Source organism: Miniopterus natalensis, chromosome 17 (assembly GCF_054644295.1).
Source record: "Miniopterus natalensis isolate mMinNat1 chromosome 17, mMinNat1.hap1, whole genome shotgun sequence".
Classification (NCBI taxonomy): Eukaryota; Metazoa; Chordata; class Mammalia; order Chiroptera; family Miniopteridae; genus Miniopterus; species Miniopterus natalensis.
This window is the reverse complement of record NC_142097.1, coordinates 40,877,082-40,896,062: the sequence shown is the minus strand read 5'-3', so window position 1 is coordinate 40,896,062 and position 18,981 is coordinate 40,877,082. Positions and strand designations below refer to the sequence as shown.

Below are 18,981 nucleotides of genomic sequence, written 5' to 3'. Positions count from 1 at the left end.
AAGGTGACACAGCCACCAGGAATTCCACCCCATCCAGTCACCCCATCTGGCAGCTACATGTTCATTCCCAAGCCTGGCCAGTCACACTTGTTACAGTTTCTGCTTGGGAGCATCTTGTGTCCTTTCCAGAGTCAGGGCTCAGGCGTGTTACCACCTTCCCCAGCACGGGGCCGTCTCTCCTCCAGGCCTGCTGGCCCTCTGCAGTGTGTAGTGGATCTCAGCCTTGGCCATTCCCACAGTTTTTGGCTCAGTCAGTCTGGGGCGGGACCTGAGAATTTGCATTTCTAACAACTTCCCAAGTGCTGCTGATGCTAGACTACACTTTGAGAACCACTACTCTAGATTGATTCAGAATCCTATTTTTCTAGATTGGTGATATATTGAATCCATTGTGGCTATTAGAAAACTCTAAAATAATAGTGACTTAATAACTAAGACACAAGAGCATTCTTTCTCACATAGTAGAAATCCAGATAAAGACCATCTGAGGCTAGTGTGACAGTTCAGGAATTTTTAGGGACCCAGGCTTCCCTCTTCCTATTAAATCACTTTAGTGCAGGACTCTCGTTTTCAATGTCCCTCATAGTCCAAAATGGCTGCTGGAGCACCAGCCATCACATCCTCACTGAAGGCAGAAGGTAGGAAAGGCAGATAGGTAGTAATTGGGCTCTTTCCAACACCTTTCGAACAGCCTCCCCAGGAGTCCCACAGCATTTGTTTACATCTCTTTGATCAGATCTTAGTCCCATGGCCATAGCTAGCTGCAAGGGAGGCTGAGAAACAGTTTTTTTACTCTGGACCACAGTGTGCCCACCAAAAGTCAGAGTTATCTTTCTAAGTAGAAAGGGGAGAACAAGAATTAGAAAAAGTAACCGACATCCTCCTAAGAGTTAATCATTTATTTGGCATCTGCCAGGTGCCATGTGCTTTTCACGTGGTATCTCATTTAATCCTAAAGGCTTTGCAAGGCAGATATTATCTTTATTTTGCAGATGACAGAAGCTTTCGGAGATTAAGCCACTGGCCCAGGTTACAGTCACAAATGATGTAATTTAAAGGCCCCTTTAAACCCCGGGCTGCTTCTTGACTCAGTTGCTCTCAGAGACCTACCCTTTTCCTCCTGAGGCTATAGTGTGTCTGTTAGACTTTTCTAAACCAAATTCTGGACCCTGCCCCTTCTGACGAGCCTCATTCCATCACTGCCTGTATCCCTGCTAATACCCTCTTCTACAGATCTGTGGGGAAACAGAGACACCATGTGCCCTGAGTCACAAGATTAGTTCCCTGTGGCTGCTGTAAAGTGACCACAAACTGAGTGGCTTTAAGCAACACACATTTATTCTTTTTTACTTCTGGAGGCCAGTTTCCCTGGGCTAAAGTCAAGGTACCTGCAGGGCTGGTTCCTTCCGGGATCTCTAGGGAAGAATCCATTTCCCCGCCTTTCCCAGCTTCTGGAGCCACCTGCTCGCCTTGCCTCATGATTCCCGCCTCGAATCACTCCGGCCTCTCCCGGGTCAGGTCTCCCCCCGCCTCCCTCTTTCTTATAAAGACTCTTGTGATTATGGCTGGGGCCCACCCAGATAAGCCAGGAAAATCCCTGCAGCTCCAGAGCCTTCGCTTATACCTGCACAGTCCCTTTTGCTGGAGAAGGTCACATTCAAGGTCGCAGGCATTAGAGCCTGGTTGTCTTGGGGGGCTAATATTCAGCCTACCGCAGCTGCCCCCTTGCTACTGTCCTTCCTTCCCTTGTCCCCGGCTCCTCTTCAAGGGCTGTCCCAAACACAGACCATACACGCGTTTCACCTCTGTCCCCGGGGTTTTCAAAGAGGCCAGAGACAGGGTCTGAAGGGCAGAGCAGTGTGTTGGGAAACTTGTCTAATCAGCTCCCTGTGGCCATAGCAACGGACACAAAAACATTTGAGTGGAAAAGCATTGGGGGGAGGGGATCCTGCCCTAGAGGTCACTGAGTGACTTAACCTGGGCAGTGGTGCCCCGTGAGGACACATAAACAGCAGACCTGTCTCCTCAGCAAGCTTCATAAACCCTCTGGGCTGTGTGTTTCTAGGTAACCTTTCAAATCTCTAAGTGCCTGTTAATCGTGTGCCCCCTATTGCCATTCTCTGGGCTAATAGAGGCGTGTCTTTGGCCACATATAAACGCTACACCTAGAAGAATTTGACTGGGGGTAGGAGGGAGGGAGTGTTAGGCTCTGCTTAGACTGGTTATGTTCTAACCTAATTTTCCTCTGCTGTGCTGGCTCCCTGGTCTCCACCCACCCAACCCCCCTCTTGGCTGGGTTGCCCATGCTGGGATGAGTCTGGGGTGTTGTATGTTTTGCTTTTTATTTTATTTTGCAAGTACCTCCCAACATTCCCCTCTGTGTTTAATGTCCCACTGCCAAGTGCATGGGGTTGCCGGGCAACAAGAAGGAAGTCCCTGTGTGATTCACCTGGCTGCTGCCAATTAATTTACTTGCTGCGTGCGTCTCCCCGGGGAAGGAAGAAGGAAAGGCTTCTCCGGGCCCGTCTGAGCCAGCGGGGAGGGCTGCTGCCCCGGAGGGGAGAGGAAGCCAGCGGAAAGTTAGCAGAACTTTGGGGGTGTTTTCGGGTCCAAATGAAAGAGAGTGTCTGGAAGGCCCTGGCAACACCTGGACGAAGACTTATGATGTCCCTCTTGGCCGCCAATCAGAGAGCCACCTGGAATGCCCAAGCACCTCTGCGTAGGCACGTTGGCTGGCTTTTTTTGGGTAGGTGATTCCAATATGCAGACTCTCCTGCACAGAAGTATCTTTAAGCATCATCTCCCTGTCCAGTCTCCCCGGGCCCTCATTGTGACAGTCTCCCTCCCCTCTGCGTTTCCCGGCAGCTGCACACATCCCTGCCAGGCCAGTGCCCACAGGAAAGAGGACAGTCTTGCACCAAGCTGAGCCCTGACACACATAGGCCTGGAGGCACAGAACAGGGCCTGTTGGCCCAGACTCCTCCCGAATCCTTAGTGTATTTCCTGAGATACTGCTGGCCTCCTTTTGGCCTCCTGCTTGGTCAGTGTCACCTCCCCATGAGTGCCTAGGAGGTGGGGTTTGCCTGTCTGGTTTATGTCTGGATCCACAGCATCTAACCCAGTACGGTCCTGGGGACACGTGGATTTGCATTTCTTGTAGGTTGATGGTCATTGCTGGAAGCAGAGACCCAGCAAGCGACCTCTGTCCTGAAGCCCCAATGATCTCTTCCTGTGAATAGGCCCCTTACCCTGCATTGCTGGGTCTCATTCCATTTTATTTTTTATGTTTTTTAAAAAAATATATCTTTGTTGATTTCAGAGAGAGGAAGGGAGAGAGAGAGAGAGAGATGGAAACATCAATGATGAGAGAGTCATGGATCAGCTGCCTCCTGCACGCCCCCGACTGGGGATCGAGCCCACAACCCGGGCCTGTGCCCTGACCGGGAATCGAACCAGCGCCTCCTGGTTCACAGGTCGATGCTGCTCAACCACTGAACCATGGATGCGGGCCGCATCCATTTCAAAATGACGAGGTCCCCTGAGGGCATTTTAGTGGTACCAAATATATCCGTCACTAGAAATTCAGAGGTGGTGGGAAGCAAGGGAAGTATGACAAGTGCGAGTCCACCTCCGTTTGTTTGCCGTCAGCATTAGGGAAGCAGAAATGTGTTAAACCATGTGTCTTCGTGTCCTCCGAGGGACCTCATCCGCTCTGGGTCATTTCCTAATGAATTATTAAGGGACTTGTGAAAGCAGAGAGGTGCCAGCTGAAGGGAACAATAGGATAAGAGACCAGACCCTTGTCATCCTCTACCGAGAACTCTGGCGCCGTCTGCGCCTCAGTTTCCCATTTGTAAAGTAGGTGATCTGACGCCTCCGTGCTCCCTGCCCCACATCTCACGGACGTAGAATAGTGACACGCTGAAGACACAATTTTCCACGTCCTCTGGGCTGGCTGGATTCAGTGGTTTTTTAAAAAAATCAGCTATGGGTGTAGTGGTGAGATGTGTGTAAAGGGCTCCCGGTGATGATTCATTGTCCAGGGAGTTGCTTGAGATGTATAAATAGGCCTTTTTTGCCCCCCCCCCCAACAAAAATCCTGCTTTTAAAAGCAGTGTCTGTTCTCTTCAGTAGCTGGACTATCATGGACTCAAGTCAGGAAAGTGACACTCATTGGTGAAAGACATCTGCTGGAAGGGCAGACGCCAGAACCTCACTCTTACGCTGTTTTTTGCTCTACAGGCCTCGATTGGCAGAGGGCTGCCCCTTCTCGCCACCACTTCCCACCAGGAAGCGTCGGGGAGCCAGCGTGTGCCACCAGGGTCCCCCTGAAGAACCTGGCTCAGAGGCGACCGTCTCTTAAGAGGCAAGAGCTCTATACTGGATCGAGAATTCTTATTTTGGAGGGTAAAGAAGATTCTGGATTTGAGAAGACACTTAAGGAGAAAGCGAGACCCTTCACACCGAGGAATAGTTTCCGCGATGACCTGCGCACACGGGGAAGTGCGTCGCTGGGCCACCTACCGCTGGAGAGGACGCCGCTATCCCAGACCTTGCTTTTCCTTCTTACGGAAAACGCTCCCTCTCCTGCCGCCGGCTCCGAAGACCCCCCCACCCCCACCCCAGAACCCCGGGCTCTCTGCTGCGCCCTTCTCTGCCCCACCCCCACGTCTGCGGTGCAGCCATCCTCCTTTGCTCCAAATCTTCTAGCGGATACAGAAGGAATAGTCACCTACACTTGGGTCCAACGGGACCTTAGTTTTTCGCTCCTGCTCCTCCTGAGGGAGTGTGCGTGTCGCCGTGAGTGCAGCCTGGGGACAATCTTCCTTCTCATCTGCTCAGGACCTGGCCGCGCAGGTTCCCCCGTGATGCTGCTCAGCGCAGGGCCGTTCTTCAGATGCTCGGGGACGCTGGGGGGACTTCGGCAGGGGAGCTGGATCGCGAAGGCTGGTGTTCTCCATGTCCCACGGCCTTGGTTGGGATCACACATGGTGTACCTCTGGAGGAGCAGAAAATGAACCCTCCTGTCTCTTCCGTCTGTCTTCACAGTCCGCTGGAAGACCCTCATCTCCCAGGTGGCAGTTGGGGACCACGCCTGAACTTGGGGCCTCATTACAGACCGTCCAGCTACCGGAGTTGGTGGAATTTACTGCAGACCCTCTTCCTCCAGGGCGTGCTGATGACACACATCCCACAGTGGATTGGGCCCCACGGGACGCGAGCCCCGTTTGTTTCCTTCACCCTGTAGCGGCCATGTGTATGGACGACGATACGTCTTGGATGCCTATCCTGCTCCAACCTTGGCCAAAACGCAGAGCCAGAATGCATGGTTGTACTTCCAACGTCCAAAGCGAATGGATGGCTCGCCTTTGTAAGAAAGAATTAAAGCTTGACCTGTCTACCTCACCTGTGGTGTAGACGATGTGTTGGTGTGACCACTTATTGACTTCATTGTCTTTTTGGTGGAGCCAGGGGGTCTTCCTGGCATCTCAGATTCACCACAACACGAGTGAGGGGACCTCTGGAGGAGGTTTGGCGCTACTGAAATGTAAGGCGTGTCTGTGGGTTTTCCCCTTCCTTCCTTGACAGGCAGACAGGCTCTTCGTATGTCAGATTCCTTTGGGTGTCAAGGAATTGAAACCCACTTATCTTACCTCCGTAGATGCTGGTTTGTTCCAGGTTTTCATGGAAGTAGACAGGAAACAGTCTACCCAGCAGCGGCCCAGCTAGACCTTTCCAAGAAGTCCACGTCATTCAAGAGTTCCCACTGCTATAGGTGGTTTCCAGGGATAACAGAGCTGCCACACCACGGTCATTTTGATCTGCTCAGCAGCAGAATCCACCGCTCCTGTCTCTAGAATTCTGCTGTGGTGATGAGCTGAGGGTGCCCGGGACTGAGGGCTTTCCCTAGATGCAGGACTCCTCGTTCTAAACCTGTTATAGTGCTGGGCAAACTGGGGCAACTGGTCACCCTGCTGGGTGACTCTGTGATCCTGGCTCGGCTTCTGCTTTACGTTCTATAAGCGGCTAGTACTGTTGATCAGTTTGTCCAATCGCAGTTCAGGACCCTTGAATATGGGCAACCTAGAGATGAACGGCATTGGGTCAGCCACCAATCTTCAGCAAGTCAGTTGTTTCTAGAATGGTGGATTGCATGGCAATGAATGAAAATCTAGGTATGAGAAACCAGCTGTGACTACTTCCTTCAAGAGAGTGCTATGGACGGTGGTGTGTGTGTGTATATGTATGTGTGTGTGTGAGAGAGAGAAATATGCACGTACTATGTAGAATGAACCAAGAAGAAAATTCTGCTACTTAGCTAGACAGAGACTAAAAGCTAAAATCTTTAGATGGTGTCTGAGAGCCAAGGAGTTGGCTAGAAGACTTCCTGAAATTCCTTTGAACGCTAGGATCCTTTAAAATATCAAGGGCATGTAAATTGGGCCTAAGTGTGTACTTTCTCTCTAAAGTCTCCTAGATAACCTTTGGGTTCCACTCCGATAGTGTGGAATGGGACCACCCAGCTCATTCTTACCTCTGCAGACATGACTGGATCTGGGGGAGAGAAGCAGACAGTGGTGCTGGCAGTGGAGGGCGGAGGAGAGGAAGGTCGGGCCAGCCCAGTTTTTGGTGTTCATGACAAGTAAGAACAATCAGAAGGCAAATTACAGGTTCTTTTCAGGTTCGTCAAAGCCAGGCTTTCGGGATTTGTGCCATCCTGAAGCTGTTGCTGCTTGTCGGGGGATCAGGCCTCCGTCTTCTCTGCCGAAAGGCGGCCGTGCGTGTGTGCAGCGCTGGAACACAGCCCTTGGGCACATCCCGCGCCTCCTGCCCGGTGCACCGGGGTCTTTGCCGCTCTCCTGACCCTCACTGCCATTGAAGAGATGCTAGCCTAGCTCCTGGACTATTTTAGATATTTCTTTCATTCATGTCCCCCATACGTGGTCATTGGTTCCAGGTCCGCCGCTGCATGGACGACAGTCTCCTCTTTCTCTCTCTTTGTCCTCTCTTCCACTGAGATCCCCAAATCCCAGAGGTTGAAGTGGTCTGAGTCATCCTTCTTATCTAGATCTACCTCTGATCATTCGGGATCCCCATCCCAACACTCGGCAAGGGATCGACCCGCCCTGGAGAAGGCAGCCTGTTTGGCACAGTGAGCGAGGACCGTGAGTGGTTGCCCCTGCCTCTGCTCTGGAGAGAAATCAGACAGAGGGAGCACATCTCTGCCTAGGTCTGGAACGAGCCTTGAACTGGGGGGTGTGGGGAGGGGCTGGAAGCCTTCACTCTTATCCCACCTTAGCTTCAGCTTGCTCCAAGGTCAAGTGTAAGTCACTGAAGCCTTTTCTCTGGGCCTCAGTTTTCTCATCTGTAAAATGGGAGGGGAAGGAGACATGGTTGGTCTTGAGGATCCTCGAAAGTCCCTCCCATGGGCCAAATTCTGAGCCTTGCCTGACGCAGGTGGCATCTCCCTTCCCCTTCGGCTCCACAAGCCTAAGGACAGGGCTGCCCGGAAGTCCCCTGCCCGAGAGCACTTCAAAGCTGTTTGCACTCCTTGTCAGTTGCGCGAACATGAGCTTGTTAAAGGAGAGCGCAAACAGACCACAGACTGATGGCAGGCCGGGGGAGGGGACTGCTGTTTGCCCCGAGCTTGGGGGGGGGGGGGCACGACAACCCTGCCTGCAATTTTGACCAGTAAATAAAAACTGGGAGCTCTGCGTGGCTCGCACTGTAGGGGATTTATTAGTTTGCTTAGTGAAAGGCAAATATTAAGTCTGAAGTTGACCCGTCCTGTGGCCTGCCTTTGGCTTTTGTGTGCCGTCAGGCGCCGATCGCCGCGTCCCCCAGGTTATCAAGTTCTGTCAAAGGGTTTTTTTAATTGCTTCCCGTAGCCTTCTCTTTTTCTTCCTCCTTTGCTTACCCCCCTCCCCCTTTTACACTAACTCAGATCTGGGTTTTAGAGAGGAGAGCAGGGTCTGGAAGCCATACTGTTCTGTTCCCCAACCGCCCATATTCCGGGCTGGCCTGGGAATTGGCCTTCCTCCAGCTCCGTAGGCCTGATGAGTCCCCTCCTTCCTCTGCCCTGAAGTTTTTCTTTAAAAAAATTAATTTATTTTCCATTGTTAGTTAGAGGTGTACAACACAGTGATTAGACACTTATATACCTTACAAAGTGATCACCCCAGGAAGTCTAGTGTCCATCTGATCCATACGTACTTATTACAATATTCTGCACTGCATTCCCTGTGCTGTACTTTACATCTCTATGACTATTTTTAATAACTGGCAATTCGTAATGCTCAATCCTTTAACTTTTTCACCCATTCTCTTCCAAACACCCCTCCCACCTGGTGACCATCAAAACGTTCTCTGTATCTATGAGTCTGTTTCTGTTTTGTTTATTTTGTTTTTGAGATTCCACACATACAAGTGAAATCATATGGTATTTGCCTCTCTCTGTCTAACTTATTTCACTTAGTGTCATACCCTCGAGGTCCATCCGTGTGGTTGCAAATGGCAAGCTTTCATTCTTTTTTATGGCTGAGTAATATTCCATTGTGTCTAGGTACCCCAGCTTCTTTATCCATTTATCTATGGACCTCGGCCCTGAATTCTTAATAAGTTAGGTCCCTTAATAGGACTGTTGGGCAAAGGCCTCACCTCTCATTAAGCTTAACATAAACATAATCACAGACACTGGGAAAAGCTATAGATCTTGTTTTTCTAAGTTGTAAACTTTATTTCATATGTGACAATTCATACCTAACAGTGACAGGTGACTTCAGCCCGAAGCGTTGAAAGATGAGCTGCTACAAGTGGAGCTGTGAGTGCTAACGGGTGTCTGACCAGTGCTTATCTGTCCCCATGGAGTGAAACATCCAGACCCAACAGGGTGGACAGCTACCCGGTCTGTTCACTTTCAAAGTATGAGCTGCAGTGAAACCAAACTAGATAGAACAGCCTTTGTCCTCTGATTTAAACATCCTGGGTGCAAGCCAGCCTGGGCCTCTGACCTCATGGGTGGTGCTTGCTAATAGCCACCCACTGTGGGCACATTGCTCCATGCCAGTCCCTCAGTGCTTTCTCCAGGCCACCCTGCTATCTGTCCACGGAGGGTGCATCTCACAAGCCTGCCCGGGATATCATGGTGCCCTGGCACTGCTCATGTAGTCAAGAGGTGGGAATGTTCTGGAATTGCTAACCTAAGAAACTTCCTTTCACACTCCAGTGCTGATTTTTAATTGAACTCAGCATGATTTTTAATCCTCTGGTAACTCTTCCGGGATGAGTCTATGTTTTTGAAGATTGTTTTTGGGCACCCAGGCTGCTGAAATCTTACTGATCAATCCTTTCAGCTTTGTCTCATGTGGTCCCTTCTCTAGGAAGTCTTCCTGGATTTCTCCTTCCCTCTCATCCAGTTGTGATGCCTCCCTTACATATTCTTTTAGAGTATGTGGCATTGGATAGGCACTAAAAAAATAGCTTATCCCGCCTGCCTTATAGCCGTTTTCATATGTCATTTACTGTGCTTGTACTGCATTTTTTAACTACCCCTTTCTCCCAAGAGCAGAAACTGGGTCACTCCTTCTGCATTGAAATGTATCCCTGAAATTTCCAACAATGTTCAGGATCATGCAGCAGTCACTGTGATTGACATTAATTTTCAGAAAATGGAGATGTATAGGGTTCAGTCACTTTGATCAAATCTTATATGTGAGAGTTGGGATTCAAAACCAAGGTCAACCTGAGGGTCAGAGCTCTTAAGTTGTGGCCCGGTGGCTTTTATGTGGTAGATGTACAAGAAGGATATTGAATTGGCTTGTCCTATTAGCTATCTGATATTGTGTGTGCCACCAAATTTGCCTCCCCCCACCTGCTATTAATCAATAAAGTGTTTTCTGAACAGTGGAGAAAATCTGCTTGTTTTTTGACTGGTTGCTTTCCCAGCAGAAACTTTTCTTGAAATAAAATGTGCCTGCGTTTTGCTAGTTGTTTGAGAGCTTGGTTCATTTTTAAGGTGGGCAAGAGAAAAGAAACGGACTCAAGCATTTAGGTCAAAATTTCTCAATAATTCCACAGTGTCTTGGAAGGAGAAATACAGAAGAAAAACAGCAGCAACATATGAAATTTCTCTGCCTTCAGGATCTTACTTCCAGTCTGGCTAGAAAAGATAGGCACATGTGAAACCATCAGCCGAAGGACCCCACAGCTGGCGGCACTGGAGAGTCTGCTCATATCTTCACATGAACATTCCCAGCAAGTCACAGGCAGAGAAGTTGGAAAATGTTGGGCAGGTCCCTGCTACATGGGCTACATGGTAGGGCCCGGGTTCAAGGGCTTCTCACTTGGGGACGGAAGGCAAAGGCGGGCAGAGGCACCAACTGGAGAGCAAGCAGGTCCAGGGGGAGGAGAATCTGTTCCCATTTGCTATCTGATTAATTTCCCCTGCCATGGGCCACGGTGGCACATGAAGAAGGAGAGAGGAAGCCCTGGCCGGATAACTCAGCGGGTTAGAGCATTGTCCCCATACGCCAAGGTTGTGGGTCTGATCCCTGGTCGGGGCCCATGCAAGAATCAACCAACGAATATAATAAGTTGAACAACAAATCTCTCTCTCTCTCCCTTCCTCTCGCTCTGAAATCAATTAAAAAAAAATTTAAATAAAAGAGGAGAGAGGAGGAAAACTTTAAAGCCACCCCCCTCCTCACCTCATACAAAGAAGTGAAATTCAAGTTTGGACACAGTGGATATCGTCTGTGGGCTACGACCACCAGGACCAGTTTCAGGACATGCTATGCCATTTGGCCAAGGAAAACCAGGCAGTTCAGGGCCTAATACAGTCCGATGCTCGATGGTTCTTTCCCAATTTTAAAGCTCTTTGCAAAGCTTCTCATTGGAATCTCACGACAACTTCTTGAGAAGGTCCCGAGACCCTGTTTTTGTAGATGAGGAAACTAAGTTAAGCTGGAATCAGTGACCTGCCGTGTGGCACCCCCGTAAGGCCCCTGCCCTCCGTGAGTGGTTACGGTTTCATTATGACCACTGCAGGAGAAACTGAAAAGGCAAACTGTATTAGTCACAGATGGCTGCTATAATAAAACACACCCAGATCCTATTGTTTTAATTAATGGTTTCCCTCATTTACACTTCAGGGGAACATGAGTTGGCGGTGCTGAGGGCAGAAGGCTCTCTTTCATGAAATATAGGGACTCTGGCTCCTATCTCAGGTCACCACCACCTTCAAAGAGAGGCTGGATGGGGCAGCAGTGAGGAACAAGGACTTTGGCTCAGCCTGCCTGGGCCTGAACCTCTCCCTGGCCTCTAACCACTCCCTGGATTGCCCAGGAATAACTCAGCCTCCGCATGCCTCAGTGTCCATATCTTCACATTGCTTCATGGGGGGGTGCAGGGTTAACTGAGCTATTGCAGGTACAGTACTTACAACATTACAACACAGCCAGGAACACAACACTCAGTACATGTGAGATCTTCTTTGGTTGTCAAATGATCTGTAGTTGAAATATTTCCGTTTGTAATTAACTAGCTGAGCATGCCACTGCTGATGTGATCTATGATGTCATGACGGTGACGGCCATCGACATTGCAGCCCACAGACTGAGCAGTCCCCGGGATCTCTTTAATGGTTCCAGAGAATTCTCTAGCTAAAGATGGGGCAATGTTGACCATCTCATTGAAAGCTGTATTTCCACTGTGCTTAATGTATTTTTGCTTCTTTCTGTCTCTGGCAGTTCTTTGAGGGCCTTGAAGATCAGGGCAGAGGCAGAAGGCTCTATTTCCACCTGGGCCTGTCTGTTCTGAATGGTCGGTTTCACTGTAATCCTCAGACCCTTCCAGTCACTGATTGCTTTGGTGATGTCATCACCAAACTTTTGTGGAGACAGACCCGGGGGCCGACCTTAGGGGCAGGGCAGATGTGGCACTGACTTCCCCACCCGTGCACCTCAGGTATAGGATTTTGATCTCGGTGAGGTCAAACTTCGCCAGCTGGTGTCGGATGAACCTGGATTCAAGACGACCAAAGAAAGTGGCACCTAAGCTCTTATAAGAGTGATTTTCCTTCCTAGACATTCTCAGCACGCCGTTCACTAAATCTGACTCTAGTAGCAGCCAAGCTTTTTGTCCCAAAGGCCAAGTTCTCTCCAGAATCCATCAGTTCCCTCTACAGGCTAAGGAGGGACAAAGAGACCTGGACCCTGGAGACTTGAGGCCCCATTTGTGGCCTCCTCTCCTGGGGCAATGAGAACAGCTGGTGGGGGGAACCCCCACCCCGACGGCTCCCTGTCTCCACACCTAGGTTTCCAATCACACCCTTCCTCACTGCCCACCAACAAGCCCCTCTCGGACCCCAGGCCAGGCGTGGGCTCCCGTCGCTGTGAGATCCGAGTCGCCCAGGATGCTGGCACCCGCTCGGCGCTCTGTTCCGTCTTTGGCTCCCCTGGCACCGCTGGAGAGTGGAAAAGCTGGTCTGTTTACAGGACGTGGGGCCAGAATAACATTAAAAACTAAGGAGCAAATAAGATGTTGTAAACAAATCTCCTTTCCAGCGAGGAGCGCTCCTTGCCCTGTCCACCCCCGGTTCCTCCAACGTGAGCCATTTTTCTCAAGTGTTTGGATAAACTTTCATCCTGTGCAATTACCATTCCCAGGGAGCGGCTGCCTGTTTCCGTCGGCTATTTATTTTGATTTTGACCATTCCCCTCGCCTTAGAGCATCACACACCTGATGGTCAAGAAAACATGCTTCCCATCAGGACAAAGGGGCAGCTCGCTCCTTCCCTGCCCTCCCCCCTTTCTCCCCGACACCCCGACACGCCGTCGCTCTCCCACCTCACTTGAGGGAGCAGACGTGGCCCTGAGGAGAGGAGGGAGGTGGTTTCAAGTGCAGGCGGGACCAGGTACAAAGGGGCTGTGCGTGGGCGACCATCTCCCCGGGAAATCTCCTCGACAGGAGTCCCCCTCGTGACTCTCTGCGTGAGCAGCAAGCTGTTGGGCTCCGTTTCCTGACCCCAGCAGGTAGCTTATTGTAAAACAGTTCATCCAGAGGGGAAAAAATACCTTGTTTCAGCATTTTAATTTCTTTCTTTTTTGCTCTGAACCGGACTTGTGAGCAAGGGGCTGAAAGGGAATGGCCATTTTTTCTAGCCCTGAAATACATGTGACTGGAGGGGAAAGAAAGCGAACGGCGGTTATTCATGTTTATAAAAGCATGGCGTCGCCAAGGACCCCTCGTGGCATGTTCTCGGCCCTCTGTTCCCCTTCTGGGTTGGAATGGGGGGGAGGCCCACCCCACACAGACAGCCCCAAGCGCTGGTAACCCTCACTTTCTATTTCAGTGCATTTCACTTTCGAAACGCCTTGCCTCTGCCCGGCGGGGTGAATCAGTAGCCTTGGAGGTGCCGAAATCAGAGAGGCCACAAAGAGCAGGGAGGCGCTGACTCACGGGCCAGTCACGGAACCGCTTCGCTTCGGATTCCTTAGGACTGAACTCGGGAGGCAGCAGAAGTGGGACGGGGTGGGGGCTGGGGCCTGCTGTACCATGGTGACTTCCCCACGAGCCCTCCCGCCCGGCCTGCAACCCGGGGCTGTTCCGGGGCCACCTGACCTTGGTCTGGTGCCTGGGCATACGTTGGTGTCACGGTGAGGGGGCAAGCTAGCTGCTCCCCCCTTGGAAGGATGTGGGCTTTCTCCCGGCCCTGGCTCCTGAGGGCCAAAGGGGATGGTTCTAACTCGGGAGGGTGTGAGAACCTCATCGATCAAACCTGGTGGACGTTGGGTGATTCTTGCTGTGGGTGTTAATGAGCGAAATGCACAGAACCGTGTACTGTGCCTGGATCCTGAAGTGTGCTGCTGGCTCTAGGCCTGGTGGGTGGGTGTGAGTTTTGGGTAGACTTTTCCAGACTCGAGGATGAATGCCTAAAGATCCACCCCCAATCTGGCGCCCAGGCCCCCTTAAGAGCAACGGGAGACTCTAACTTAATAAAAATGCGTCTCCAGCAATGTAACATGGTGGGAGAGAGACTGTGGCCTCGGTTTTGGGAGCCAAAACTGAGATTCAGGTGGGTGAGTTCAGCCACCCAGCCTCACTCGGCAAGTTCATGGTGGGTCTCGGGTCCCCACCCGGAGTAGGATCCCCCAGATGCCTCCAAGGTTAAACGCAGGGAGAGGAGGCCAGAGGAGGCCTCTGGGAGGGAGGGCGGATCAGCTCAGGCAAAGTGCTGCAGAAGCAAAATCCATTTGTGGTAGCTTCGCACCCGGCGTCAGGGTTGGGCACACCCGGGTCAAGAATGCTTTGAATGAGAGGCGCCGGGGTGGACCGTCCATGGGGATGCTCAGCTCTCCGGGGAGGGGAGGCCTCACCCGGGCTGCGGCCCGCGCTCAGTTCCGCTCTATTTAGAGCACTTTGTGTGTGTGGAGCAGGCTGCTGAGGGGGCCAGCTCCGCCAGCAGGGGACATGACTCTGGGGGGGCCTTCAGAATTTGGGGGGCGGGGGAGGAGGTAGAGAGAAAGGCGGGGGCTTCCAGCAGGACCAGCCCAATAGCCTTCTCACCTTTTCCCGTTGCTCCCCTGCCCCTCACCGTTCCCTCCAACCCAGCAGCCCATCTATGGGAGGGTCTTATAAAGGGAAGTAGAAGCATCTGAGACTATTTTAACCTGTGCAAGGTGAGATTTTAATTCTGTGAGTCCAAGGGACAGAAGGCCCCATGACCATAAACACCCCCTCTGTGGCGAGGGTTGCTGAGCGGGACTTACGGCACCCAGGCCAGGATGGCTGGTTGCAGACTGGCATATAATATGATTCCCTTCTGGAAATGTGGGCGACCTGGACTGTGTTAAATACAGATTAGGTCACTGCAAACTTCGTAGGCCAAGGGAGTTGTGGGTGGCCACGGGATTTTTGAAAACAGCGTCTTTATAACCCTTTCCGTGGTCCCTGGCCCTCTCTGCAGCCTTTGTCCTTGCCGAAGAAACTTAGTGTCTGAGAAGTAACCCCCCCTCCCCGGTGGTATGTGCGTACAGCTCACTCTGGAGCTCAGTGAGAGGGGACTCTGCCTGCTGGACTCCAGTTAGCATCCTGGATGTCCCTTCTCTACAGAATTCTTCCCCCAAATGGGCCAAGGTCAATCACCTTTCCAACCAAGGCAACTTTGAGACCAATGACAACTGTTCTTCAAGAGCTGTGGGAGCCCTGGCCAGTGTGGCTCAGTTGGTTGAGTGTTGTCCTGTGCGCCAAAACATCGCTGGTTCGATTCCTGGTCGGTCTTGATCTCTGGTAGGGGGCATGCAGGAGGCAACCGATTGATGTTTTGCTCTCTCATTAGTGTTTCTCTCTCCCTTCCTCTCTTGCTACAACCAATAAAAACATATTTTTTAAAAAAAGAAAGAAGGAAGGAAGAGCTCTGGGAGCAGCGGGGCTCTGTACCTGCTTGTTAACAGACATCATCCTCATGGCTTTTCTGGATGCCAGTGGGTGGCTCCCTGAGGAGGTCTTTGTAGGACACAGCCATTGGTGACCAGCAGATGTTCAAATGCACGAGTGCTCCACTTCTTTCCAGCTGGCCAGCTGGCTGGCCCTTCTGAGCCCCTAGAGCAAGCCCATAGGTGACTTTCACACTCAGCCAATGGTTCTCAACCAGGGGGGTGACTTGCCTCCCTACCCAACGCTGGGGGCCACTCGCAACGTCTGGAGACAACAGCTTGGTTGTCATAACAAGGGGGGAGGGTACTACTGGCATCTAGTGAGTAGACCAGGGATGCTCAAAATCTTACAATGCACAGGACGGGCCCCCGAGACACGGTATTATCCAGCCCCATGTGCAGAATGCCAGGATGGAGAAACCACGTGTTAAACCTCTGTGGAGGGTTAAACCAAGCACCAAGCCTAGCCCTCCCTGCCCTTTCCCCAACACTTTATTTACAAAAGGGGGAAAAAAAAATCTGTTATTTTTTCCAAGTGCATTTCCCCCTGTATCTTATCATGAACCACCAAGTTCAGCACACCCTTGATTAGTCACTTCCATTAACAGTGTTTATTTTGGGGTTTGTGTTTATTTTTGAAACGTGGTCTCCTCCCCCACTGCCTCCTTACGCACTAGTGGTGCTCGGCCAGCTCTCGTACAGTCTCGTCCACACTTTCCTGGGAAGCCCATGAGCCCGCTGAGCACCCTCTCCTCCCTCCCTTCCACCGGTGGGGGAGGTCTGCAAAGGACTCAAGCTCTCTTCAAGTGGCTTTATTTCTCAGATACACTTGAAAATCCTTTTCATTAGTGACTCCATGGACCAGCCGACCAGTGACAAAGCTGAGGCTTTCTCCCTAGCTGCCCACATGCTGTGAAACCAAGGACTCTGGGTGGTTTTCTCCACTGAGTCAGAGGCCAGGAGATTTTTGACTGTGGGTCCCTCCTGTTCCTCCCTGTCCTTCCCCTCCACACTGCAGGCTAGTCTCTGGGCTGTATTTAAGTGTTTCTGAGTCACCGAGAACTGATCCCTGTTCCTCCCACCTTCCCAAAAGGCGCTCAGCACTCCCTCCCCAGCCAGAGGGACTTAAGGGCCTATGGCTGAGTAGCCCCGAGTCTCAGTCTGAGCTTGCAGAAAATCTCAGCACAGGTTTGGGGGGTCTTCCTCTTTGATTGAGCACCACCCACCGTCCCCCTCTCCTCATCGCAGAGTCCCAGCAGCCACAGCGTCCTCTACAGACTCCCCTTGGCTCATGGAGCCCCTCTTCATTGGGGGAGGGGGCGTCATTGCTAAGTCTTGTACTTGAGCACTGGCCCCAAGATGCTTCCAGGCAGGCAGGCCATAGAAGGCCCAGAGTCCCCTTCCCCTCCTCCCATACTCCTTCCTGGGACATTTATTTGAATACCACCCGAGAGTGGGTTACATGGGGGTATTTATTTGTTTAAACATGGGTGGTTCCTACAGCGGAGGGTGTTGGGTTTCAAGGTTGGAGGACCAATGCAAACAGAGAGTGGGTGGTCCGGAAAGAGAAGTGGGCCGGTGGGAGTGAGAGAGCCCATTCCCTCCTTCTGTTTGTAGGTGGGAATGCTGAAGGGAGCGTGACCTTGTTGGTGACCCAGTTATCTCTATCTGCAAGACAGAGCCACTCGGGACCTGTGTGTTCAGACTCAAGGCAGCCTCTTCCTAGACTGTTGAAAAGAGTATCTGGAAATCATTGGGCAATTATTTAAGGGCAATAGTCCTATTAGTTTGTCCTGAGGGCTTTGGTGGCTCTGAGTGCCTTGGGGAGGAGCAGAAGGGTGCAGGCTGAACTCGTTCTAATGGCAGCCCCACCCAATAATTCTGGAAAATTCCTAAAAAACTGGATGGCGAGCCTCGTTCCTAAAAGAAGTTGAGTTGCTGACCAGAATGAATGGTCCTGCCTTGTGTCCTAGGGCCAGCCTCCTTCCTGGGTTCAATTAGCCAGAAAAGTATCTCTGATTAGTTTTTGGGTCACATCCGCCCCAGCAGAGCTTGGAGTTTTCTACTCGGCAGGTAACTATCAATAGAAAAACCAAGATGGAGGGAAAACCAGAGGTGCAGGTGTAGGTGTAGGTGCAGGTGCAGGTGTAGGTGAAATCTCTGCTCTCTGGTTCGCAGTATTTCCCAAACAAGAAGCAATGGCGATTTGTCTGTATGGTTCCTCCAAAGCTGAAAGGCCCACCATTGGCTTCCACAGATGGAACGCTGAAAAACTAGAATGTTCTGCCAAGTAGTAGTTTTGGAGGGAAAATACCAGGGAAGATCTTGGAGACATGGCAACATCCATTTAACGTCTTTATATACCAGAGATATAGTAGAGATGGTGATGAGTGACCAAGGGAAAGAGGTGAGATTAATGGAATGATGTAAAATTAGGTCAAACACCAGAAATCATCTCCTAATGCTGAAGGTCGCAGCACCAAAAGAGGCCGTAGCATCATCGCTTTATAAAAAGTTGGATGGAGAGGGACGCTTTTTGCCAAGTCCTAAGTGCTGTTTCCTCTGGACAGAGAAAGAGACTGTCACTAGATAGATAGCTCCTGGATGCCCAAGGTCAGATACAGGGATCTGAGCCCAGGAATCAATCGAAGAACCTAAACAACAATGGTGTGCACCCTGAGGTGTTTAGGGACGGACACTCATGTCTGCATTTTATTTTGACATGTTTTTTTAAAAAAAAGATGAGCTGATGCCCAAGCAAATGCCTAAATATGTGTTGAAGCAAAGGTAGAAAAATCTTGATGATCAGAGACTCTAGGTGGTGTGTGTATAGATGCAACATTTCTATATGTTTGCAAATTTTCAAATAAAATATTGGCACCAAGTACTGATCCCTGGGCCACCCATGGTGATTTTGATTCCGTGAGCTGGTGTTGAGGTCTAGGAATTTTTAAGTGTTCCAGGGGATTCTGATAATAAGCCAAGTTGGGTTGGGCGTCGGTGGAAGAGGCTGGTATCTCTCAGACTTGGATGTAGACAGGAATCCCCTGGAGACTCTATCAAAATGCAGAGAAGGATCCAGCAGGTCTGGGGTGGGGCCTGAGAGTTGGCCTTTCTCACAAGCTCTCAGGTGATGCTGCTGGGGCCGGGGCCTGGACCACACCTAGAAAGGAAGGAGAGGACTGTCCCTTGTCCTTCCCATCGGGTAGTCCAGTGGGCTCAACTTGGACTTCACACTGGGGGCTTTAACATAAACTGATGCCTGGGGGTGTCACCCCAGAGATTCAGCATTAGCTAGTCTGGGCGTGCAGGATGGGCAATGAGATTTAAAATCCCCTCAAAAAATAAAAAACTCACCCTGGCCAGTGTGGCTCAATTGGTTGAGCATCACCCCATGCACCAAAGGGTCTCCAGTTGGATTCCTTATCAGGGCACATCCTCAGGTTGCGGGCTCAATTCCCAGTTGTGGCACATGTGGGAGGCAACTGATTAAAGCTTCTCTCTCACCTCAATGTTTCTCTCTCTCTCCCTCTCCCTTCCTCTCTGT

General features: G+C 51.0%; 1 pseudogene; it reads right to left on the bottom strand.

The window, feature by feature from the left end:
* Window positions 1-11,538: 11,538 nt before the first annotated feature.
* On the bottom strand, window positions 11,539-13,556 carry LOC107528382 (large ribosomal subunit protein uL11 pseudogene; annotated as a pseudogene).
* Window positions 13,557-18,981: the final 5,425 nt, after the last annotated feature.